The sequence below is a fragment of the Pleurodeles waltl genome, chromosome 1_1 (genome assembly GCF_031143425.1).
Source record: "Pleurodeles waltl isolate 20211129_DDA chromosome 1_1, aPleWal1.hap1.20221129, whole genome shotgun sequence".
Lineage (NCBI taxonomy): Eukaryota > Metazoa > Chordata > Amphibia > Caudata > Salamandridae > Pleurodeles > Pleurodeles waltl.
In genome coordinates, this window is record NC_090436.1 from 435,346,080 (window position 1) to 435,373,426 (window position 27,347).

At 46.9% G+C, this 27,347-nt stretch overlaps 1 protein-coding gene across 2 annotated transcripts in view; it reads left to right on the plus strand.

The window, feature by feature from the left end:
• Window positions 1-25,454, plus strand: part of LOC138284934 (survival of motor neuron protein-like) — a 347,932-nt gene extending 322,478 nt beyond the window's left edge. Inside the window, exon 9 of one of the 2 annotated variants that reach the window (XM_069224276.1) lies at window positions 24,566-25,454. The gene's annotated coding sequence lies outside the window, so the exon portion shown is untranslated. The remainder of the gene's footprint in view (window positions 1-24,565) is intronic. The other variant, XM_069224285.1, reaches the window with a different exon arrangement.
• The last annotated feature ends 1,893 nt before the right edge of the window (window positions 25,455-27,347 follow it).

The window sequence follows — 27,347 nt, forward strand, 5'->3', positions numbered from 1 at the left end:
TAGGGGTACCATGCTCATGCACTGGTACCCTCACCTATGGTATAGTGCACCCTGCCTTAGGGCTGTAAGGCCTGCTAGAGGGGTGTCTTACCTATACTGCATAGGCAGTGAGAGGCTGGCATGGCACCCTGAGGGGAGTGCCATGTCGACTTACTCGTTTTGTCCTCACTAGCACACACAAGCTGGCAAGCAGTGTGTCTGTGCTGAGTGAGAGGTCTCCAGGGTGGCATAAGACATGCTGCAGCCCTTAGAGACCTTCCTTGGCATCAGGGCCCTTGGTACTAGAAGTACCAGTTACAAGGGACTTATCTGGATGCCAGGGTCTGCCAATTGTGGATACAAAAGTACAGGTTAGGGAAAGAACACTGGTGCTGGGGCCTGGTTAGCAGGCCTCAGCACACTTTCAATTGTAAACATAGCATCAGCAAAGGCAAAAAGTCAGGGGGCAACCATGCCAAGGAGGCATTTCCTTACAAGTATTGATTGAAACAGACAATACAACAGCAATGTTTTATATGAATAAGCAAGGTGTTGGACTCATTCCTTTGCGCTGTTGAAGCTACCTCAAAAAATCTGGAAGTGGGCAATTCATATGAGAATAGGGATAACAACAGTTCATCTACCAGGCATGGACTATGTTCAAGCGGACAGCTTGAGCAGACAAGTAGCATGCTCTCACAAATGGGAGATCATTCAGGAAGTGCACGACAAGGTCTTCAGAAACAACAGAACTAGAGTTTGGTCATCTAAGATTGCCAGAGAACACACCGGCAGTCCTCAGAGAGGCATATAGGCCAACTACAAGAAAATATTACATCGCAATATGGAAGTGATACTCCTTATATTATCAAAAACAGGGTTTTTCAAAGAAAAACACAAGGTTGAAATATCTAACACACTTGCTACACTGCAAGTTAACATATGCATCTTTAAAGGTACACTTAGCGGCAATTGGTGGCCTACACAAGAGCTCACATATGAAGAAGTTTTTTCACAGCTCCAGTAGTCAAAAGATTTTTAGAAGGGGCTAAAAGAATAGCACCACCAGGGAAAGTACCCGCACGGAACCTGAATGTGGTACTAACTCAACTAATGATAATGCCCTTTAAATCTCTACATAAAAGCCACACCAAAGACTGCACTACAGACCGCGTTACTAGTGGCCATAACATCCCTCCAGAGAGTGGATGAAAAACAAGCAGTCATACTCCAAGGTCCATACTTACAAATTCACAAAGACAGAGCAGTCATCAGGACACATCCACAGTTTCTACCCAAGATAGTATCATAGTTCCACTGAAATCAAACTATATAAATACCAAGTTTCTTCCAAAACCCAAAGAGAGTGCTTACATATGCTGGACACAAGGTGAGCGATAATTGTAAAGAAATGGCTCCCTGTTGCAGTTACCCCACACCTTTTGCCTGATACTGATGCTGACTTGACTGCGAAGTGTGCTGGGACTCTGCTAACCAGGCCCCAGCACCAGTGTTTTTTCACCTAAAATGTACCATTGTTCCCACAATTGGCACAACCCTGGCACCTAGGGAAGTCCCTTGTAACTGGTACCCCTGGTACCAAGGGCCCTGATGCCAGGGAAGGTCTCTAAGGGCTGCAGCATGTCTTATGCCACCCTAGGGACACCTCACTCAGCACAGACACACTGCTTACCAGCTTGTGTGTGCTGATGGGGAGAAAATTACTAAGTCGACATGGCACTCCCCTCAGGGTGCCATGCCAACATCCCACTGCCTGTGGCATAGGTAGGTCACCCCTCTAGTAGGCCTTACAGCCCTAAGGCAGGGTGCACTATACCACAGGTGAGGGCATATGTGCATGAGCACTATGCCCCTACAGTGTCTAAGCAAAACCTTAGACATTGTAAGTGCAGGGTAGCCATAAGAGTATATGGGCTGGGAGTTTGTCAAAAACGAACTCCACAGCTCCATAATGGCTACACTGAATACTGGGAAGTTTAGTATCAAACTTCTCAGAATAATAAACCCACACTGGTGCCAGTGTTGGATTTATTACAAAATGCACACAGAGGGCATCTTAGAGATACCCCCTGTATTTTACCCAATTGTTCAGTGGAGGACTGACTGGTCTGTGCCAGCCTGCTGCTGAGAGACGAGTTTCTGACCCCATGCGGTGAGAGCCTTTGTGCTCTCTGAGGACAGAAACAAAGCCTGCTCTGGGTGGAGGTGCTTCACACCTCCCCCCTGCAGGAACTGTAACACCTAGCAGTGAGCCTCAAAGGCTCAGGCTTCGTGTTACAATGCCCAAGGGCACTCCAGCTAGTGGAGATGCCCGCCCCCTGGACCCAGCCCCCACTTTTGGCGGCAAATCCAGGAGACATAATGAGAAAAACAAGGAGTCGTCACTGGCCAGTCAGGACAGCCCCTAAGGTGTCCTGAGCTGAGGTGACTCTGACTTTTAGAAATCCTCCATCTTGCAGGTGGAGGATTCCCCCAATAGGATTAGGGATGTGCCCCCCTCCCCTCAGGGAGGAGGCACAAAGAGGGTGTACCCACCCTCAGGGCTAGTAGCCATTGGCTACTAACCCCCCAGACCTAAACACGCCCTTAAATTTAGTATTTAAGAGCTTCCCTGAACCTAAGAATTTAGATTCCTGCAACTAACAAGAAGAAGAGGACTGCTGAGCTGAAAAACCCCTGCAGAGGAAGAACAGAAGACACCAACTGCTTTGGCCCCAGACTTACCGGCCTGTCTCCTGCCTTCCAAAGAAACCTGCTCCAGCGACGCTTTCCAAGGGACCAGCGACCTCTGAATCCTCTGAGGACTGCCCTGCTTCAAGAAAGACAAGAAACTCCCGAGGACAGCGGCACTGCTCCAAAAGAACTGCAACTTTGTTTCAAGGAGCAGATTTAAAGACCCCTGCAACTCCCCGCAAGAAGCATGAGACTTGCAACACTGCACCCGGCGACCCCGACTCGACTGGTGGAGAACCAACACTTCAGGGAGGACCCTCCGGCGACTCCAAGACTGTGAGTAACCAAAGTTGTCCCCCCTGAGCCCCCACAGCGACGCCTGCAGAGGGAATCCCGAGGCTCCCCCTGACCGCGACTGCCTGAACTCCATTTGCTGACGGCTAGAAAAGACCCTGCACCCGCAGCCCCCAGCACCTGAAGGAACGGAACTCCTGTGCAGGAGTGACCCCCAGGAGGCCCTCTCCCTTGTCCAGGTGGTGGCTACCCCGAGGAGCCCCCCCCCCCCCCGCCTGCCTGCGACGCTGAAGAGATCCCTTGGTCTCTCATTGAAAACCATTGTAAACTCGACGCGTGTTTGCACACTGCACCCGGCCGCCCCGCGTTGCTGAGGGTGTACTTTTTGTGCTGACTTGTGTGTCCCCGGTGCCCTACAAAACCCCCCTGCTCTGCCCTCCGAAGACGCAGGTACTTACCTGCTGGCAGACTGGAACCAGGGCACCCCCTTCTCTCCATTGAAGCCTATGTGTTTTGGGCACCTCTTTGACCTCTGCTCCTGACTGGCCCTGAGCTGCTGGTGTGGTGACTTTGGGGTTGCTCTGAACCCCCAACGGTGGGCTACCTTGGACCAAGAACTGAAACCTGTAAGTGACTTACTTACCTGTGAAACCTAACAATACTTTACCTCCCCCAAGAACTGTGAAAATTGCACTAAGTGTCCACTTTTAAAACAGCTTATTGTGTTTTATGTAAAAAGTATACATGCTAATGTAATGATTCCTAAAGTACTTACCTGCAATACCTTTCAAATGAGATATTACATGTAGAATTTGAACCTGTGGTTATTAAAATAAACTAAGAAAATATATTTTTCTATAACAAAACCTATTGGCGGGATTTGTCTCTGAGTGTGTGTTCCTCATTTATTGCCTGTGTGTATGTACAACAAATGCTTAACACTACTCCTTGGATAAGCCTACTGCTCGACCACACTACCACAAAATAGAGCATTAGTATTATCTCTTTTTGCCACTATCTTACCTCTAAGGGGAACCCTTGGACTCTGTGCATGCTATTCCTTACTTTGAAATAGCACATACAGAGCCAACTTCCTACAATAATGTACTACATTGAAAAGACAAACAGGAAAACAAATCAGCTATATTTGTCTTTTGCAGACGGAAGGCTGTGATAAAAGGGACTATTGCCAGATGGATCACACAAACCCTTCAACTATGCCACAGAGGTGTAGGGATGAAATTAAATTCAACCCTAAACGCACACTCAACAAGGGACAAAGGAGAAACCATTGCCTTTCTAGCAAACACACCACTACCAGATATATGTATGGCAGCAACATGGTCTCCTCTACGCACGTGCACAAAACACTACTGTATCAGCATTCAAATGAACAAAGAAGCTCATGTGGGACAAAAAGTGCTAAAACATCTGTTTACAAATTTAAATCCATCTTCAACCCAACCACTGCAAGAATAACAAATTGCTACAAAATCGATACAACAGCATGTGAGGCCAGAAAAGATTCATGCTGCAAAACAAAACTATTTGTTACTCCCACTACATTCTTGTGCTGAAAAAGAATGGCGGTCTTTGTCCTATTTTAGATTTTCACCCTATCAAAGCCTTCCTAAGGCAGGACAAATAAAAGATGCTCACACTAGCCCTAGACCCCTGGGACTGGATGGTGGTGTTAGCTTGCAGCACACCTATTTCCTGCCCTGCAGACCAGCAGGTTCTACCGGCTGGTTCTCAGTGGACCCAGGAGCATTTTCACTTTTAGTACTCCCTTTTGGCCTCACAAGTACAAATGATGGTTGTGGTCCCAGCACTCCTGTGGAGGCTTGAGTTCCAGTCTTTCCCTACCTCAGCGACTGCTTGCTAAGGCAGACTTGCCCCAGGAAGTAGTCAACCACCTCTAGACAACAGCAAACCTAACATCTTTGAGGTTAGGCGATGTGCCAAAGCCACACCAGACTCCTTCGCAGATGCATCATTTCATGAGAGCAATTCTGGATATGGCACTGTTTTGTACCTATCCCTCAAAGATTCCAGGACATTTGTGCTATAATCCTGATGTTTCACCCTTTGGATCTCAGTACGTATGACTCTAAGGCTGCTGGGATTGTTGACTTTCTGCATCCTGACATCCAAATATACCAGGTGGCACATGCTTGTTCTGGAGAGGGACCTCAAGTCCCAGTGGGCACAGCATCAGTGAAATTAGGCATCTAGTATCCAGATTTTAGAGAAGACTGCAAAAGATCTGCAATTGTGGCTGCTCGACTGCAATTGGGTCAGTGACAGGCCACTCTCCCTGTCCCACCCAGAGTGGATGGTGGTGACGGATGCATTGTTTCTGGGTTAGGGAGTCCATCAGGGAGAGCTGAAGATCAGAGGCCTCTGGTGTCAGGCAGAGACTCAACTCCACATCAGTTTGATGGAGTTGAGGGCAATTAGCATGGTGCTGAAGGCCTTCCTGTTGACTAGGGAGGAAGGCTGGTGCAAGTGCTCACGGAGCACTCTGCCACCATGTGGTATTGCAACAAGCGGAGCAAGGTGGGTGTGGGCTGTGTGTCAGGAGTCTCTGCGCCTTTGGAAGTGGCTGGATGACCAGGAATTTTCTTTGGTGGTGAGTCACCTGCTAGGATCTTTAAACACCGATGCCAGCCACTGACGCTTAGGGGATGATAAATGGCAATGTCACTCGTAGGTGGGAAAGGACATCATCCTGGCTCAGGATGAGTCCTCGCTCAATCTTTTTGCTGCCTCTGGGAATACGTCTGCACTTTTTTTATGTTGGAGTTTCCCAGAAGGCTCTCTTGGAGATAATTCCCGTTCGTTGGCATGTGTAGCTGCAGATACACATGCTGTGCATAGTCCGCCGTCTGGTGTTGGGCTCGGAGTGTTACAAGTTGTTTTTCTTTGAAGAAGTCTTTTCGAGTCATGAGACCGAGGGACTCCTCCCACTTCGGTTCCATTGCGCATGGGCGTCGACTCCATCTTAGATTGTTTTCTTTCCGCCGTCGGGTTCGGACGTGTTCCTTTTCGCTCCGTGTTTCGAGTCGGAAAGTTAGTCAGAATCACGGAAAAATTTGTCGGTATTGTTTCGTTTGGTATCGGGTTAGTTAGAACAAGTCGACACCGAATCTTGAAGAGCTCCGGTAGCCCTTCGGGGTAATTTCGATCGTCTGTCGGGGCCTGGTCGGCCCGACCGCGTGCAACATCGAGACTGATGGAACGGACCCCGTTCCGATTCTGTCCTAAATGCCATAATAAATATCCTTATACGGATCAACATTCGGTCTGTAACTTGTGCCTGTCCCCCGAGCACAAGGAGGATACGTGTGAGGCCTGTCGCGCGTTTCGGTCGAGGAAAACCCTCAGAGACCGAAGAGCCAGGAGGTTGCAGATGGCGTCCACGCCGACAGGACAACAACGGTTCGAGGAGGAGGAAGAAGAGACTTTCTCCATCCACGAGTCGGATTCCGAAGAATTCGACGTCGAAGAACAACCAACCGTGAGTAAGACGTCGAAACAAAAATCACACAATAAAACTGACAAAGCCCAGGGGACGCCACCGCCAACAGGCCATGGCTTAACCCGGAAAGTAGGTGACCGTCCATCGGCACCGAAAAAGGGCGAGCTGGTGTCGAAGTCGTCCGACTCAGGTCGAGACACAGGCACGCAGCAATCTCGGGACCGAGAGAGTGGTGCAGAAAGGGGTCCACACCGAGACAGCGGCACCGAAGCTGCTCGGCACAGAGACAGCGGCACCGAAGATGGTCGGCACCGAGAGGGCACGACGCCAAAAAGAAGAAAGATCTTGTCGGAGCCGGAAAAATCCAGAGACACGGTTTCGGTGACGAAACACCCGGCAACCGAACCGAAAACCGGTTCCGACTCAGAAGAACAAGGACTATCCTCTCAACTAAAAAAAACACAGATTTGAGGAGGCATTACAAACAATAGAACCAGATCACACGCAAAAGCGGATCTTTATCCAAAAGGATACAGGCAAGATCAGCACTCTTCCACCAATCAAAAGGAAAAGAAAACTTGACTTCCAGCAAGGAGACAAGCAACCACAAGCAAAGGTGGTAAAGAAGGTAACTCCACCACCCTCTCCACCACAGTCAACTCATGCATCACCGGCACAAACTCCACCACACTCACCAGCTCATACCACAATGAGCCCGGATGATCCGGATGCATGGGACCTCTACAACGCTCCAGTTTCGGACAATAGCCCGGAGTCGTACCCAACTAAACCCTCACCACCTGAGGATAGTACATCATATGCACAGGTGGTAGCTAGGGCAGCCGAATTTCATAATGTATCGCTACATTCGGAGCCTATTGAGGATGACTTCCTCTTCAACACCCTGTCCTCCACTCAAAGCCTTCCCATGCTCCCAGGAATGCTAAGGCACTCTAAACAGATATTTCAGGAGCCAGTTAAAAGCAGAGCCATAACTCCAAGGGTGGAGAAAAAATACAAGGCACCGCCCACAGACCCTGCTTTTATCACATCACAACTGGCACCAGAATCAGTAGTTGTGGGAGCAGCTCATAAAAGAGCCAACTCGCATACATCAGGCGACGCACCACCTCCAGACAAGGAGAGCCGCAAATTTGATGCAGCGGGAAAAAGGGTTGCAGCACAAGCGGCAAATCAGTGGCGCATCGCCAACTCGCAAGCACTTCTAGCGAGATACGACAGGGCTCATTGGGATGAGATTCAACATTTCATCGAACACCTCCCCAAAGAGTTCCAAAAACGAGCGCAACAGGTGGTGGAAGAGGGACAAAGTATCTCGAACAACCAGATACGGTCTTCTATGGATGCAGCGGATACAGCTGCAAGAACAATAAATACTTCAGTCACCATAAGGAGGCACGCATGGCTGCGCACATCTGGGTTCAAACACGAAATCCAACAGGCTGTGCTCAATATGCCGTTTAATGAACAACAATTGTTTGGGCCGGCGGTGGACACTGCAATTGAAAAATTAAAGAAGGACACCGATACAGCCAAAGCCATGGGCGCACTCTACTCCCCGCAGGGCAGAGGCACATTTGGCACATTTCGTAAAACAACTTTTAGGGGAGGGTTTCGAGGTCAACCCACAGAAACCAGCACCTCACAAACAAGACCACCTACCTACCAGGGACAATATCAAAGGGGAGGTTTTCGGGGGCAATACAGAGGGGGACAATTCCCAAGAAACCGGGGAAAATTTCAAGGTCCCAAAACACCTCAAAATAAACAGTGACTCACAAGTCACACAACCCCTTCACACAACACCAGTGGGGGGAAGACTGACCCAGTTCTACAAATCTTGGGAGGGAATAACAACAGACACTTGGGTCTTAGCAATTATCCAACATGGTTATTGCATAGAATTTCTCCAACTCCCTCCAAACGTCCCACCGAAAACACACTATGTCAAAACAGCATATAGACCTTCTAGGACTAGAAGTTCAAGCATTACGGCAAAAGGACGCAATAGAATTAGTACCAAGTCGACAAAAGAACACAGGAGTTTACTCACTGTACTTTCTAATACCGAAAAAAGACAAAACTCTAAGACCTATACTAGATCTCAGAACACTAAACACCTACATCAAATCAGACCACTTTCACATGGTCACACTACAAGACGTAATCCCACTGCTCAAACAGCAAGACTACATGACAACATTAGATCTAAAAGATGCGTATTTCAATATACCAATACATCCTTCGCACAGGAAATACCTAAGGTTCGTATTCAAGGGAATACATTACCAATTCAAAGTGTTGCCATTCGGAATAACAACTGCGCCAAGAGTCTTTACAAAATGCCTAGCATTAGTAGCTGCACATATCAGAAGGCAGCAAATACACGTGTTCCCTTACTTAGACGACTGGTTAATCAAGACCAACACGCTAACAAAGTGTTCACATCACACAAATTATGTTATACAAACCCTTCACAAGCTGGGTTTCTCCATCAACTATGCAAAGTCACACCTTTTGCCGTGTCAAACACAGCAATACTTAGGAGCGACAATCAACACAACAAAAGGGATAGCCACTCCAAGTCCACAAAGAATTCAAACCTTTTTCACAAGGTAATACAGGCCATGTATCCAACACAAAAGATACAAGCAAAAATAATATTAAAACTCCTAGGCATGATGTCTTCATGCATAGCCATTGTCCCATACGCAAGATTGTACATGCGGCCCTTACAACAGTGCCTAGCATCACAATGGTCACAAGCACAGGGTCAACTTCTAGATCTGGTGTTGATAGACCGCCAAACATACATCTCGCTTCTATGGTGGAACAATACAAATTTAAACAAAGGGCGGCCTTTCCAAGACCCAGTGCCAACATACGTTATAACAACGGATGCTTCCATGACAGGGTGGGGAGCACACCTCAATCAACAGCATCCAAGGACAATGGGACATTCATCAAAGAAAGTTCCACATAAATCACTTAGAACTGTTAGCAGTATTTCTAGCGTTGAAAGCATTCCAACCCATGATAACCCACAAATACATTCTTGTCAAAACAGACAACATGACGACAATGTATTATTTAAACAAACAGGGGGTGTAAGGAAATGCCTCCTTGGCATGGTTGCCCCCTGACTTTTTGCCTTTGCTGATGCTATGTTTACAATTGAAAGTGTGCTGAGGCCTGCTAACCAGGCCCCAGCACCAGTGTTCTTTCCCTAACCTGTACTTTTGTATCCACAATTGGCAGACCCTGGCATCCAGATAAGTCCCTTGTAACTGGTACTTCTAGTACCAAGGGCCCTGATGCCAAGGAAGGTCTCTAAGGGCTGCAGCATGTCTTATGCCACCCTGGAGACCTCTCACTCAGCACAGACACACTGCTACCAGCTTGTGTGTGCTAGTGAGGACAAAACGAGTAAGTCGACATGGCACTCCCCTCAGGGTGCCATGCCAGCCTCTCACTGCCTATGCAGTATAGGTAAGACACCCCTCTAGCAGGCCTTACAGCCCTAAGGCAGGGTGCACTATACCATAGGTGAGGGTACCAGTGCATGAGCATGGTACCCCTACAGTGTCTAAACAAAACCTTAGACATTGTAAGTGCAGGGTAGCCATAAGAGTATATGGTGTGGGAGTCTGTCAAACACGAACTCCACAGCACCATAATGGCTACACTGAAAACTGGGAAGTTTGGTATCAAACTTCTCAGCACAATAAATGCACACTGATGCCAGTGTACATTTTATTGTAAAATACACCACAGAGGGCACCTTAGAGGTGCCCCCTGAAACTTAACCGACTATCTGTGTAGGCTGACTAGTTTTAGCAGCCTGCCACGAACCGAGACATGTTGCTGGCCCCATGGGGAGAGTGCCTTTGTCACTCTGAGGCCAGTAACAAAGCCTGCACTGGGTGGAGATGCTAACACCTCCCCCAGGCAGGAATTGTCACACCTGGCGGTGAGCCTCAAAGGCTCACCTCCTTTGTGCCAACCCAGCAGGACACTCCAGCTAGTGGAGTTGCCCGCCCCCTCCGGCCAGGCCCCACTTTTGGCGGCAAGGCCGGAGAAAATAATGAGAAAAACAAGGAGGAGTCACTGGCCAGTCAGGACAGCCCCTAAGGTGTCCTGAGCTGAAGTGACTCTAACTTTTAGAAATCCTCCATCTTGCAGATGGAGGATTCCCCCAATAGGGTTAGGATTGTGACCCCCTCCCCTTGGGAGGAGGCACAAAGAGGGTGTACCCACCCTCAGGGCTAGTAGCCATTGGCTACTAACCCCCCAGACCTAAACACGCCCTTAAATTTAGTATTTAAGGGCTACCCTGAACCCTAGAAAATTAGATTCCTGCAACTACAAGAAGAAGGACTGAGTAGCTGAAAACCCCTGCAGAGGAAGACCAGAAGACGACAACTGCCTTGGCTCCAGAAACTCACCGGCCTGTCTCCTGCCTTCCAAAGATCCTGCTCCAGCGACGCCTTCCAAAGGGACCAGCGACCTCGACATCCTCTGAGGACTGCCCCTGCTTCGAAAAGACAAGAAACTCCCGAGGACAGCGGACCTGCTCCAAGAAAGGCTGCAACTTTGTTTCCAGCAGCCTTGAAAGAACCCTGCAAGCTCCCCGCAAGAAGCGTGAGACTTGCAACACTGCACCCGGCGACCCCGACTCGGCTGGTGGCGATCCAACACCTCAGGAGGGACCCCAGGACTACTCTGATACTGTGAGTACCAAAACCTGTTCCTCCTGAGCCCCCACAGCGCCGCCTGCAGAGGGAATCCCGAGGCTTCCCCTGACCGCGACTCTTTGAACCTAAAGTCCCGACGCCTGGGAGAGACCCTGCACCCGCAGCCCCCAGGACCTGAAGGACCGGACTTTCACTGGAGAAGTGACCCCCAGGAGTCCCTCTCCCTTGCCCAAGTGGAGGTTTCCCCGAGGAACCCCCCCCCCTTGCCTGCCTGCAGCGCTGAAGAGATCCCGAGATCTCTCATAGACTAACACTGCGAACCCGACGCTTGGTTCTACACTGCACCCGGCCGCCCCCGCGCCGCTGAGGGTGAAATTTCTGTGTGGGCTTGTGTCCCCCCCGGTGCCCTACAAAACCCCTCTGGTCTGCCCTCCGAAGACGCGGGTACTTACCTGCAAGCAGACCGGAACCGGGGCACCCCCTTCTCTCCATTCTAGCCTATGTGTTTTGGGCACCACTTTGAACTCTGCACCTGACCGGCCCTGAGCTGCTGGTGTGGTGACTTTGGGGTTGCTCTGAACCCCCAACGGTGGGCTACCTTGGACCAAGAACTGAACCCTGTAAGTGTCTTACTTACCTGGTAAAACTAACAAAAACTTACCTCCCCCAGGAACTGTGAAAATTGCACTAAGTGTCCACTTTTAAAACAGCTATTTGTCAATAACTTGTAAAGTATACATGCAATTTTTATGATTTGAAGTTCCTAAAGTACTTACCTGCAATACCTTTCGAATGAGATATTACATGTAGAATTTGAACCTGTGGTTCTTAAAATAAACTAAGAAAAGATATTTTTTCTATAACAAAACCTATTGGCTGGATTTGTCTCTGAGTGTGTGTACCTCATTTATTGTCTATGTGTATGTACAACAAATGCTTAACACTACTCCTTGGATAAGCCTACTGCTCGACCACACTACCACAAAATAGAGCATTAGTATTATCTATTTTTACCACTATTTTACCTCTAAGGGGAACCCTTGGACTCTGTGCATGCTATTCCTTACTTTGAAATAGCACATACAGAGCCAACTTCCTACATTGGTGGATCAGCGGTGGGGTACAAGACTTTGCATTTGCTGGACTACTCAGCCAATACCTGATCACACGACAAATTCCAAAATTGTCATTAGAAATTGATTTTTGCAATTTGAAAAGTTTTCTAAATTCTTAAAAGTCCTGCTAGGGCCTTGTGTGTTAAGTCCCTGTTTAGCATTTCTTTTAGAGTTTAAAAGTTTGTAAAAGTTTGAATTAGATTCTAGAACCAGTTGTAGATTCTTAAAAAGTATTCCAACTTTTAGAAGCAAAATGTCTAGCACAGATGTGACTGTGGTGGAACTCGACACCACACCTTACCTCCATCTTAAGATGAGGGAGCTAAGGTCACTCTGTAAAATAAAGAAAATAACAATGGGCCCCAAACCTACCAAAATACAGCTCCAGGAGCTTTTGGCAGAGTTTGAAAAGGCCAACCCCTCTGAGGGTGGCAACTCAGAGGAAGAGGATAGTGACTTGGAGGACAATTCCCCCCTACCAGTCCTATCTAAGGAGAACAGGGTCCCTCAAACCCTGACTCCAAAAATAATAGTCAGAGATGCTGGTTCCCTCACAGGAGAGACCAACACCTCTGAAATCACTGAGGATAGCCCCAGTGAAGAGGACATCCAGTTAGCCAGGATGGCCAAAAGGTTGGCTTTGGAAAGACAGATCCTAGCCATAGAGAGGGAAAGACAAGAGATGGGCCTAGGACCCATCAATGGTGGCAGCAACATAAATAGGGTCAGAGATTCTCCTGACATGTTGAAAATCCCTAAAGGGATTGTAACTAAATATGAAGATGGTGATGACATCACCAAATGGTTCACAGCTTTTGAGAGGGCTTGTGTAACCAGAAAAGTGAACAGATCTCACTGGGGTGCTCTCCTTTGGGAAATGTTCACAGGAAAGTGTAGGGATAGACTCCTCACACTCTCTGGACCAGATGCAGAATCTTATGACCTCATGAAGGGTACCCTGATTGAGGGCTTTGGATTCTCCACTGAGGAGTACAGGATTAGGTTCAGGGGGGCTCAAAAATCCTCGAGCCAGACCTGGGTTGACTTTGTTGACTACTCAGTGAAAACACTAGATGGTTGGATTCAAGGCAGTGGTGTAAGTAATTATGATGGGCTGTACAATTTATTTGTGAAAGAACACCTGTTAAGTAATTGTTTCAATGATAAACTGCATCAGCATCTGGTAGACCTAGGACCAATTTCTCCCCAAGAATTGGGAAAGAAGGCGGACCATTGGGTCAAGACAAGGGTGTCCAAGACTTCAACAGGGGGTGACCAAAAGAAAGGGGTCACAAAGACTCCCCAGGGGAAGAGTGATGAGACAACCAAAACTAAAAATAGTAAAGAGTCTTCTACAGGCCCCCAAAAACCTGCACAGGAGGGTGGGCCCAGAGCCTCTTCACAAAACAATGGGTACAAGGGTAAAAACTTTGATCCCAAAAAGGCCTGGTGTCATAGCTGTAAACAGCATGGACACCAAACTGGAGACAAGGCCTGTCCCAAGAAAGATTCCACTCCAAACTCCCATCCAGGTAACACTGGTATGGCTAGTCTCCAAGTGGGATCAACAGTGTGCCCAGAGCAAATCAGGGTCCACACTGAAGCTATTCTAGTTTCTGAGGGTGGGGTGGATTTAGCCACACTAGCTGTCTGGCCGCCTAACATGCAAAAATACAGACAGCAACTCTTAATTAATGGGACTAGAATAGAGGGCCTGAGGGATACAGGTGCCAGTGTCACCATGGTGACAGAGAAACTGGTTTCCCCTGGCCAATACCTGACTGGAAAAACTTACACAGTCACCAACGCTGACAATCAGAGAAAAGTACATCCCATGGCAATGGTTACTTTAGAATGGGGAGGGGTCAATGGCCTGAAACAGGTGGTGGTCTCCTCAAATATCCCAGTGGACTGTCTGCTTGGAAATGACCTGGAGTCCTCAGCATGGGCTGAGGTAGAACTAAAAACCCATGCAGCAATGCTGGGTATCCCTGAACTGGTGTGTGTGAAAACAAGAGCACAGTGCAAGGCACAGGGTGAACAAGTAGAGCTGGAGTCTGGAAGAATGGCCCAGCCTACCAAGAGAACAGGAAAGTCAGTTGGGAAACCAACTGCAACACAGCAAAAGAAAGGGAACCTCTCTTCTCAGGAAGAAGTTCTGCCCTCTGAGGGAACTGAGCCTTTGGAGCTTGAACCTTATCAGGTTGAGCTCTTAGGCCCAGGGGGACCCTCAAGGGAGGAGCTGTGTAAGGGACAAGAAACCTGTCCCTCTCTTGAAGGCCTTAGGCAGCAAGCTGCTGAAGAGTCCAAAGGCAAGAAAAATGGAACGCATAGGGTCTATTGGGAAGATGGACTCCTGTACACTGAGGCCAGAGACCCCAAACCTGGTGCCACTAGGAGAGTGGTAGTGCCTCAGCTGTTCAGGAAGTTCATCCTAACATTGGCCCATGACATTCCCCTTGCTGGACATTTGGGACAAACCAAGACGTGGGAGAGGTTAGTCAACCACTTCTACTGGCCCAATATGTCCAACATGGTTAAGGAGTTTTGCCTCTCCTGCCCCACCTGTCAAGCCAGTGGTAAGACAGGTGGGCATCCAAAGGCCCCCCTCATTCCACTTCCAGTGGTGGGGGTTCCCTTTGAAAGAGTGGGTGTGGACATAGTTGGTCCACTAGAACCTCCCACAGCCTCAGGAAATATGTATATCCTGGTAGTAGTGGATCATGCTACCAGGTATCCTGAAGCTATTCCCCTTAGGTCGACTACTGCCCCTGCAGTAGCCAAGGCCCTCATTGGTATCTTTACCAGAGTGGGTTTCCCTAAGGAGGTGGTGTCTGACAGAGGTACCAACTTCATGTCAGCATACCTAAAGCACATGTGGAATGAGTGTGGAGTGACTTATAAATTCACTACACCATACCATCCACAAACTAATGGCTTGGTTGAGAGATTCAACAAGACATTAAAGGGCATGATCATGGGGCTCCCAGAAAAACTCAAAAGGAGATGGGATGTCCTCTTGCCATGCCTGCTTTTCGCTTACAGAGAGGTGCCACAGAAGGGAGTAGGATTCTCACCCTTTGAACTTCTGTTTGGTCATCCTGTAAGGGGACCACTTGCCCTTGTTAAAGAAGGCTGGGAGAGACCTCTCCATGAGCCTAAACAGGACATAGTGGACTATGTACTTGGCCTTCGCTCTAGAATGGCAGAGTACATGGAAAAGGCAACCAAAAACCTTGAGGCCAGCCAACAGCTCCAGAAGTTTTGGTATGACCAAAAGGCTGCACTGGTTGAGTTCCAACCAGGGCAGAAAGTCTGGGTTCTGGAGCCTGTGGCTCCCAGGGCACTCCAGGACAAATGGAGTGGCCCTTACCCAGTACTAGAAAGGAAGAGTCAGGTCACCTACCTGGTGGACCTGGGCACAAGCAGGAGCCCCAAGAGGGTGATCCATGTGAACCGCCTTAAGCTCTTCCATGACAGGGCTGATGTGAATCTGTTGATGGTAACAGATGAGGATCAGGAGGCAGAGAGTGAACCTCTCCCTGATCTTCTGTCATCAGACCCAAAAGATGGCACAGTAGATGGAGTGATCTACTCAGACACCCTCTCTGGCCAACAGCAAGCTGATTGTAGGAGAGTCCTACAACAGTTTCCTGAACTCTTCTCCTTAACCCCTGGTCAGACACACCTGTGTACCCATGATGTGGACACAGGAGACAGCATGCCTGTCAAAAACAAAATCTTTAGACAGTCTGACCATGTTAAGGAAAGCATCAAGGTGGAAGTCCACAAGATGCTGGAATTGGGAGTAATTGAGCGCTCTGACAGCCCCTGGGCTAGCCCAGTGGTCTTAGTCCCCAAACCTCACACCAAAGATGGAAAGAAAGAGATGAGGTTTTGTGTGGACTACAGAGGGCTCAATTCTGTCACCAAGACAGATGCCCATCCAATTCCAAGAGCTGATGAGCTCATTGATAAATTAGGTGCTGCCAAATTTCTAAGTACCTTTGACTTGACAGCAGGGTACTGGCAAATAAAAATGGCACCTGGAGCAAAAGAAAAGACAGCATTCTCCACACCTGATGGGCATTATCAGTTTACTGTTATGCCCTTTGGTTTAAAGAATGCCCCTGCCACCTTCCAAAGGTTGGTGAATCAAGTCCTTGCTGGCTTGGAGTCCTTTAGCACAGCTTATCTTGATGATATTGCTGTCTTTAGCTCCACCTGGCAGGATCACCTGGTCCACCTGAAGAAGGTTTTGAAGGCTCTGCAATCTGCAGGCCTCTCTATCAAGGCATCCAAATGCCAGATAGGGCAGGGAACTGTGGTTTACTTGGGCCACCTTGTAGGTGGAGGCCAAGTTCAGCCACTCCAACCCAAGATCCAGACTATTCTGGACTGGGTAGCTCCAAAAACCCAGACTCAAGTCAGGGCATTCCTTGGCTTGACTGGGTATTACAGGAGGTTTGTGAAGGGATATGGATCCATTGTGACAGCCCTCACTGAACTCACCTCCAAGAAAATGCCCAAGAAAGTGAACTGGACTGTGGAATGCCAACAGGCCTTTGACACCCTGAAACAGGCAATGTGCTCAGCACCAGTTCTAAAAGCTCCAGATTATTCTAAGCAGTTCATTGTGCAGACTGATGCCTCTGAACATGGGATAGGGGCAGTTTTGTCCCAAACAAATGATGATGGCCTTGACCAGCCTGTTGCTTTCATTAGCAGGAGGTTACTCCCCAGGGAGCAGCGTTGGAGTGCCATTGAGAGGGAGGCCTTTGCTGTGGTTTGGTCCCTGAAGAAGCTGAGACCATACCTCTTTGGGACTCACTTCCTAGTTCAAACTGACCACAGACCTCTCAAATGGCTGATGCAAATGAAAGGTGAAAATCCTAAACTGTTGAGGTGGTCCATCTCCCTACAGGGAATGGACTTTATAGTGGAACACAGACCTGGGACTGCCCATGCCAATGCAGATGGCCTTTCCAGGTTCTTCCACTTAGAAAATGAAGACTCTCTTGGGAAAGGTTAGTCTCATCCTCTTTCGTTTGGGGGGGGGTTGTGTAAGGAAATGCCTCCTTGGCATGGTTGCCCCCTGACTTTTTGCCTTTGCTGATGCTATGTTTACAATTGAAAGTGTGCTGAGGCCTGCTAACCAGGCCCCAGCACCAGTGTTCTTTCCCTAACCTGTACTTTTGTATCCACAATTGGCAGACCCTGGCATCCAGATAAGTCCCTTGTAACTGGTACTTCTAGTACCAAGGGCCCTGATGCCAAGGAAGGTCTCTAAGGGCTGCAGCATGTCTTATGCCACCCTGGAGACCTCTCACTCAGCACAGACACACTGCTACCAGCTTGTGTGTGCTAGTGAGGACAAAACGAGTAAGTCGACATGGCACTCCCCTCAGGGTGCCATGCCAGCCTCTCACTGCCTATGCAGTATAGGTAAGACACCCCTCTAGCAGGCCTTACAGCCCTAAGGCAGGGTGCACTATACCATAGGTGAGGGTACCAGTGCATGAGCATGGTACCCCTACAGTGTCTAAACAAAACCTTAGACATTGTAAGTGCAGGGTAGCCATAAGAGTATATGGTCTGGGAGTCTGTCAAACACGAACTCCACAGCACCATAATGGCTACACTGAAAACTGGGAAGTTTGGTATCAAACTTCTCAGCACAATAAATGCACACTGATGCCAGTGTACATTTTATTGTAAAATACACCACAGAGGGCACCTTAGAGGTGCCCCCTGAAACTTAACCGACTATCTGTGTAGGCTGACTAGTTTTAGCAGCCTGCCACGAACCGAGACATGTTGCTGGCCCCATGGGGAGAGTGCCTTTGTCACTCTGAGGCCAGTAACAAAGCCTGCACTGGGTGGAGATGCTAACACCTCCCCCAGGCAGGAATTGTCACACCTGGCGGTGAGCCTCAAAGGCTCACCTCCTTTGTGCCAACCCAGCAGGACACTCCAGCTAGTGGAGTTGCCCGCCCCCTCCGGCCAGGCCCCACTTTTGGCGGCAAGGCCGGAGAAAATAATGAGAAAAACAAGGAGGAGTCACTGGCCAGTCAGGACAGCCCCTAAGGTGTCCTGAGCTGAAGTGACTCTAACTTTTAGAAATCCTCCATCTTGCAGATGGAGGATTCCCCCAATAGGGTTAGGATTGTGACCCCCTCCCCTTGGGAGGAGGCACAAAGAGGGTGTACCCACCCTCAGGGCTAGTAGCCATTGGCTACTAACCCCCCAGACCTAAACACGCCCTTAAATTTAGTATTTAAGGGCTACCCTGAACCCTAGAAAATTAGATTCCTGCAACTACAAGAAGAAGGACTGCCTAACTGAAAACCCCTGCAGAGGAAGACCAGAAGACGACAACTGCCTTGGCTCCAGAAACTCACCGGCCTGTCTCCTGCCTTCCAAAGATCCTGCTCCAGCGACGCCTTCCAAAGGGACCAGTGACCTCGACATCCTCTGAGGACTGCCCCTGCTTCGAAAAGACAAGAAACTCCCGAGGACAGCGGACCTGCTCCAAGAAAGGCTGCAACTTTGTTTCCAGCAGCCTTGAAAGAACCCTGCAAGCTCCCCGCAAGAAGCGTGAGACTTGCAACACTGCACCCGGCGACCCCGACTCGGCTGGTGGCGATCCAACACCTCAGGAGGGACCCCAGGACTACTCTGATACTGTGAGTACCAAAACCTGTCCCCCCTGAGCCCCCACAGCGCCGCCTGCAGAGGGAATCCCGAGGCTTCCCCTGACCGCGACTCTTTGAACCTAAAGTCCCGACGCCTGGGAGAGACCCTGCACCCGCAGCCCCCAGGACCTGAAGGACCGGACTTTCACTGGAGAAGTGACCCCCAGGAGTCCCTCTCCCTTGCCCAAGTGGAGGTTTCCCCGAGGAACCCCCCCCTTGCCTGCCTGCAGCGCTGAAGAGATCCCGAGATCTCTCATAGACTAACACTGCGAACCCGACGCTTGGTTCTACACTGCACCCGGCCGCCCCCGCGCCGCTGAGGGTGAAATTTCTGTGTGGGCTTGTGTCCCCCCCCGGTGCCCTACAAATCCCCCCTGGTCTGCCCTCCGAAGACGCGGGTACTTACCTGCAAGCAGACCGGAACCGGGGCACCCCCTTCTCTCCATTCTAGCCTATGTGTTTTGGGCACCACTTTGAACTCTGCACCTGACCGGCCCTGAGCTGCTGGTGTGGTGACTTTGGGGTTGCTCTGAACCCCCAACGGTGGGCTACCTTGGACCAAGAACTGAACCCTGTAAGTGTCTTACTTACCTGGTAAAACTAACAAAAACTTACCTCCCCCAGGAACTGTGAAAATTGCACTAAGTGTCCACTTTTAAAACAGCTATTTGTCAATAACTTGTAAAGTATACATGCAATTTTTATGATTTGAAGTTCCTAAAGTACTTACCTGCAATACCTTTCGAATGAGATATTACATGTAGAATTTGAACCTGTGGTTCTTAAAATAAACTAAGAAAATATATTTTTTCTATAACAAAACCTATTGGCTGGATTTGTCTCTGAGTGTGTGTACCTCATTTATTGTCTATGTGTATGTACAACAAATGCTTAACACTACTCCTTGGATAAGCCTACTGCTCGACCACACTACCACAAAATAGAGCATTAGTATTATCTATTTTTACCACTATTTTACCTCTAAGGGGAACCCTTGGACTCTGTGCATGCTATTCCTTACTTTGAAATAGCACATACAGAGCCAACTTCCTACAGGGGGGGACACACTTGAGACAGTTGTGTCTCCCAACACAAAAAATATGGCATTGGGCAATTCACAACCATATTCGCCTAATAGCACAATTTATTCCAGGGATCCAGAACCAACTAGCAGACAATCTCTCTCGGGATCACCAACGCGTCCACGAATGGGAAATTCACCCCCAAATACTAAACACTTACTTTCAAATTTGGGGAACACCTCAAATAGATCTATTTGCAACAAAAGAAAACGCAAAATGCCAAAACTTCCCATCCAGGTACCCACACAGGTACTCCCAAGGCAATGCTCTATGGATGAATTGGTCAGGGATATTTGCGTACGCTTTACCCCCTCTCCCTCTCCTTCCATATCTAGTAAACAAATTGAGTCAAAACAAACTCAAACTCATACTAATAGCACCGACATGGGCAAGACAACCTTGGTATACGACACTACTAGACCTGTCAGTAGTACCTCATGTCAAACTACCAAACAGGCCAGATCTGTTAACACAACACAAACAACAGATCAGGCATCCAAACCCAGCATCGCTGAATCTAGCAATTTGGCTCCTGAAATCCTAGAATTTGGACACTTAGACCTCACACAAGAATGTATGGAGGTCATAAAACAAGCTAGAAAACCTTCCACTAGACACTGCTATGCAAGTAAATGGAAAAGATTTGTTTATTACTGCCATAATGATCAAATTCATCCATTGCATGCGTCTCCAAAAGATGTACTAGGATATTTACTACATTTGCAAAAATCCAATCTAGCTTTCTCTTCCATAAAGATACATCTCGCCGCAATATCTGCTTACCTGCAGATTACTCATTCAACTTCCCTGTTTAGAATACCTGTCATTAAAGCGTTTATGGAAGGCCTAAAGAGAATCATACCACCAAGGACACCACCTGTTCCTTCATGGAACCTCAACATTGTCTTAACAAGGCTCATGGGTCCACCTTTCGAACCCATGCATTCTTGTGAAATGCAATACTTAACGTGGAAAGTTGCATTTCTCATTGCCATCACATCTCTAAGAAGAGTAAGTGAAATACAGGCGTTTACCATACAAGAACCATTTATTCAAATACACAAGAATAAAGTAGTTCTAAGAACAAATCCAAAATTCTTACCAAAGGTTATCTCACCGTTCCACTTAAATCAAACAGTAGAATTACCAGTGTTCTTCCCACAGCCAGATTCAATAGCTGAAAGGGCACTACATACATTAGACATCAAAAGAGCACTAATGTACTACATTGACAGAACAAAAGTAATTAGAAAGACAAAACAACTATTTATTGCCTTTCAAAAACCTCATACAGGAAATCCAATTTCAAAACAAGGTATTGCAAGATGGATAGTTAGGTGCATCCAAACATGCTATCTTAAAGCAAAGAGAGAGCTGCCTATTACACCAAAAGCACACTCAACCAGAAAGAAAGGTGCTACTATGGCCTTTCTAGGAAATATCCCAATGAACGAAATATGTAAGGCAGCAACATGGTCTACGCCTCATACATTTACTAAGCACTACTGTGTAGATGTGCTATCTGCACAACAAGCCACAGTAGGGCAAGCCGTACTGAGAACTTTATTTCAAACTACTTCCACTCCTACAGGCTGAACCACCGCTTTTGGGGAGATAACTGCTTACTAGTCTATGCACAGCATGTGTATCTGCAGCTACACATGCCAACGAACGGAAAATGTCACTTACCCAGTGAACATCTGTTTGTGGCATTAGTCGCTGCAGATTCACATGCGCCCACCCGCCTGCCTGGGAGCCTGTAGCCGTTTGGAAGTATATCTTCAACATTTGTACATTTGTAAATATATTACTTTAACCTTCATTAGGTACATACGTATTCATTCCTTTGCATGGGCACTATTACTAGCATACACAACTCCTACCTCGCCCTCTGCGGGGAAAACAATCTAAGATGGAGTCGACGCCCATGCGCAATGGAACCGAAGTGGGAGGAGTCCCTCGGTCTCGTGACTCGAAAAGACTTCTTCGAAGAAAAACAACTTGTAACACTCCGAGCCCAACACCAGACGGCGGACTATGCACAGCATGTGAATCTGCAGCGACTAATGCCACGAACAGATGTACACTGGGTAAGTGACATTTTCCTTTTGGAGTGGAGCTTGAGATTCCTGTATACCTTCCTGCCTTTCCTGTCCTATAGATCCACTACAAGCCAAGCTGGCTGATGTTTTTTTGTTTTTTTGTGATCCAGCAAAGACTTGCTTTTTTGTCAGCCCTTGTGGCGTGTTTGCGTTTGTCAGATCAGCCTTCTTTATTAAATCACCTGTGATGCGATTTGTGAAAGGTTTGCAGCATTTATTTACCGCTGAAACTTTTTGTGATGCCACAGTGGGACATGAAACTAGTCCTCACTTTTTTTGATGTGCACCTCTTTTGATGAGGACTTTTGATAGTGAAGACTCCCCAATCTCTTTAACATTGGTTAAAAGTGTGAGCCAGCTGCATGCTCTTGTCAACCCACCTTATATAATACAGCACTCTTCCAAGTAAAGCTGATGTTGAGAACCCTAGTTTTCTTTCTGCAAGTAGAGGTCGCTTCATTTCATGTTGGACAGGTTGTCACTCTTCTGGCATTCTTTGCTCCCCCTCCCTCGGGGAAGAGAGGTATCAACATTTAGATCCTAAAGGAGCGAGGAATGACATGGTGTAAAATGGATTGCCTATCGCACTTAAGATCTGCTACACATTGGCGAAGAAGCAAGCTACAGAAACCTTCCAAGCGCATTCTACCAGAGCTAAGCTGACACCACTGCACTAGCACACAGAGTACCTGTTGTGATCATTTGTCAGGCAGGTATGTGGGTATTTGTACATACGTTCACCAAGCACTACAGCCTTGAAGGTCAGGTCTGTCGAGAAGGCCATGTTGCCTGCTCGGTCCTGCAGGACTTTGTGATCTGAGCCGGTTCAGACCCACCACCTGGAATTGCAATGGTATCTATTCACAAGATGAGGATTTTTGGGTTAAAGTATCCATGAGAAGAACAAGTTACTCACTGACCTGCCCTCCCCTACCTTTCCCCATCCCCAGCCAGACTGCCACACCTCCCCATTCTATGAACTCTACTGCTTTCCATCTCAAAAGGTCCCAATTGGATGACACTTATGTGTCACTCCACTCATCGCCTCCGCAACACAATGATGTCTGCACAGAGCTGCACGCTGCCTCCCGGCATGCAGAGGTTTTGCTTTTAACTTTCTCAATATAGTCTGACCCCTGGCGTATACTGACAGGGTGAATACTTTGTGGCTAAATGAAGTATCCACCATAAAGACTGTTACCAAAGGTAAGTACCTTCTCCTTTATGTATTGGTGCAGTCTGTGCTGTACAGAGAATGCGAACGTATTGTGAATTCATTTTGTATTAATGTTTTTAATACAGAAATAGGCCCTCATTAGGATCTCAGCGGTTTTAACCTCTGAGATCTGCGCTGGCGGTCAATAGAAGACCGCCAGCGCGACTGCCGGCGTATAATGTTTTCCCCGTTGGGCCGTAACATTAGCAGCGGCTCCAAATGGAGCCGCTGCCAATGTTGGTGTGCAGCTGCACCTGTAGCGCAGTTCACTGCCCATAAACCAGGCAGTGACCAGCGCAATGTGGCACTGCACAGGGGCCCCTGCAATGCCCATGCCAAGTGCATGGGCAGTGAAGGGGCCCCCAAGGGGGTCCCTGAGCACCCCTTCCACCAGCCTTTCCCTGGCGGGGTAACCCACCAGGGAAAGGCTGGTGGCAGAAGGGATCATTATCTGAGGGGGCGGAGCTGCCCTGTCGGAAAATGATTCCCTCCATCGTCAGGCTGCCTGTCGGCGGCAGCCTGGCGGTGGAGAAGGGCCGCTGTGTTCATTACATGGCGTTCAGACCGCCATGCCGGTGGCGGTCTTTGCACTCACGCCGGCATGGCGGTCTGAACCGCCGGGGTTCATAATGACCCCCCATAGTAACTGTTCTAGAAAGGATATAGTTGCTTACCTTAAAGAAACAGTTTAGATTGGTTATTTGGTTAATGCACAACTATTTAGTCTGCAAATTTTGGTCAATGTTGACTTAGCCTTTCAGAATTCCGAGAATGTAAAATAAACTGATTTAGATACATGTGGAATATTAGAATCGGATAATTAGGGTAATGGCCAGTGTGCTGCCTTTTTCTGCAGAAAGTCTGTATTTTATTTTGTGGCTTCAAAGGTTGTTGTCTGTAACTTGCTCACTGACATACAGCTACATTTTGTTAGTATTGCTTGTATACTTGGTTTTATTCATAGTGGGTAGAATGTCTGCATTTCTTGATTTGTGCACTAAGCTCTTGAAGTGTACCCTCTGCAACAGACCCAACTTAAGTGGAAAAAAGTACCCTCGCTATGGATTCTAGAAGAAACCTTTTTTTGCATGTAAACTTTGAGATGAAGTTTTGACCTAGGTAAATAAAAAATATATAATTCAAATTCCCTAATTAACTATATCTTTCTTTTTATTTTTCTATACCAATGCAGGCATCTGTCTCTCCCAAGGAGAGGGTATATATTTTGTGCTGTGACTGATGTGACCGAAGACTTCATTTTGTAAAGAAGGCAAACTGATGACAGCACAACCAATGAACAGCTACATTAGTTTATTAGTTGTACTATACTGGTCCTCGATGACACCTTCTTTAGAGTATTGTAAAATGTCAACCTCCAGTAAACTGGATAAAGTAAAGAATTACATTATGCAGCCTTCTTTCCAATATCTTTGAATATTGTGGTTTACTTAAAACCTTCTATACGGTTAATAAGAGGGTCCACACAGATATTTCAAAGGATATGGTATATAGGCTCACATTTGGTGGCAGTGTCTTGTACCTGTGTTTTGTAAGACGAGCCACTGAGACCTAACGTTTCAAAGGATAAAAGAGCTTCAATTGTATTTGTGCAGGATACATACTGTTTCTCGATGTTTGAGCTGTAGTGACCAAAAGATGATTTATTTAGCAACTGTTGTGCAGATGCATGTTGTGTGTTGGTTCTAAGGCAAAAATCAGGTGTACGCTCAGGGCTAACAAAGGAAAGAACGTTCTGTACAAGAAAGACGTGGAAGAGGCTCTCTGGAGATTTAGCCTATCAATTCACTAATATTTCTATTTGCAGTGAATAAAACATGTTAATTTTATTTACTTTTTAAATTTTAGATAACCATTAAATAAAAAAATACTTCTTTATAAGCAACCGATGATTACAAACTTAATAATTATTTCAGTATTTTGAATGCCATTGTTGTCTTAAACATGTAAAGCGTCATTGAAAAAAGAGCAGTTATGTAGAAGGTATGCAGATTCTGTACAGAAAATGACAAGTTCTTTTTAAAGCCTAAACACAATATTAAAGGTGCAATCGTTTCATAATATTCTCGCTTGGTTTCCATTGAAAGAGGGGTGGTTGGGACAGCCTGCTGCTGGAATGCACTGGTTAAGTCCCTGTTAAAACATTATTCCCTTTCCATGTGTAACACTGATGCTAATATTAAAAGAATATTTCGCTCTAAGTTGAAAAGTTAAAATCTTGACAAATCAACCATCTTTTCTCAAGGGTAGTTGATCAGCGCTGTATAAAGTACTTTTTTGTAATCTAAAAATGTGATTAGGAATAACCTAGTCACATAAATTCATTTATTTTGGGTATAGGATTATTGTGCCATCATTGTATGGTGTTTTGATGTGCAGTTGGTAAGTTATTTGAGATCAACATGATTTATGCTCACTGCTAACAATATTGTATAAAAAAAACATTGGCAATACCAATGGGTCTGGAATGAAAGTGCCTCTTGTGTCACTAATGGGTTTATCCACTCAGTAGCTCATCATACTTGTATTCAGATGTAATCTGTCACTCCTCTTTACACTCATACCACCATTCATTCAACCACTGACTCATTGTTGCATTTACCCTCTTACACAATCGCAACCGCAAACTTAACATATGCACAATAAATTAAATGAAGACGAGCAGAAAAAAACCTTCTGCTGTTTAAACACAGCGGGAACATGTTTGCAACAACAAAACTAAACATAGCAGCGAGTGACTGTCTTGCAGCTGGATATAAAGAGTTTCTCATCATTTTAAACTACCAGCATGGCTGCCACATTTAAAACCAACGTGTTGGCCCTCTTTGGATGGTAAGACAGTGATACTCTATGGACAACAGCATTCCATCATGGTCTTCTTGTTTAAAGTGGGCATGTGAGCTGCAGATGAAATGAGAGGCAAGGAAGTGACTTGTTGGCACTGCCTGGAGAGCTGTAGTATCATACTAAGACATATTAGCATAAAAAGAGAAGAAAATAAAAGGAGAATTATAAAAGGAGGAAAATAAAGTACTGGCCAACTGGTTCTGACACTGAAGCACACTCCTTTTCAGGTGGATGTACATGTGATCAGAAAATGTCCTTGTTCACGGTGCAGGAGAGCCAATGACAGATGTGAAATGAACCAGTATGCCATACAGTATGCTGTCATGGATGAAACTTTTGTGTAAATGACATTCGAACAGACCAATGGCAGAACAGAGCTGACCCAAGTGCCTTCTATGTACTATATGTATGTATGTGTGTGTGTGTGTGTGTGTGTGTGTGTGTTTTTATTATTTCATGTTTTTCTTTGTTACAAGATCCTAGCAAGCAGCTAAGAAGAGATTGTAGCAAGAATGATTACAGTGGAAATATTCTCCCCTTAGAGTTTGTGAAAGGTGTTAACCAAATTTAAAATCTTTCCCTCCATAGGTAATTTGTGACATTTCATTTAATAAAATACCTGTTGGTAGGCTTTAATACAAATAAATAACATTACACCGTTAAATAACAATTGGCTCTAACATATGTGTTTCTCAATCCATATTCAGGCCTCCACTTATATCATAACTTTTCATAATAAACAGATCAGATCTGTGGCATTGGAAATATTTTCCTATAGAGCCAGTCGGGCCTCTCTCTGTTCTCATTGGCTTGTCTCACTAGCCAGGTCAGACCTACTATGCTAGTTGTAAGTCTCCCTGCTAGGCAACCATTCAGGTATACCATAATAAAATTACAAATATGTTCAAAATGCAGTTGTCAAAACAATATAAAATCCTTATTAATAGATCCTAATAAGGATTACTATAATGCAAATTGCCAATGGTTTGTATAGTGCAAATTGTCTATAGCTTGTTCAAGTGAGTCACCAGCACCCTCATGGACGTCATTTAGGGGTCGCAGCTGCGACCCCTGGCTTGCCCTTTGCTACTCCTGGCACTGCCTTTGCG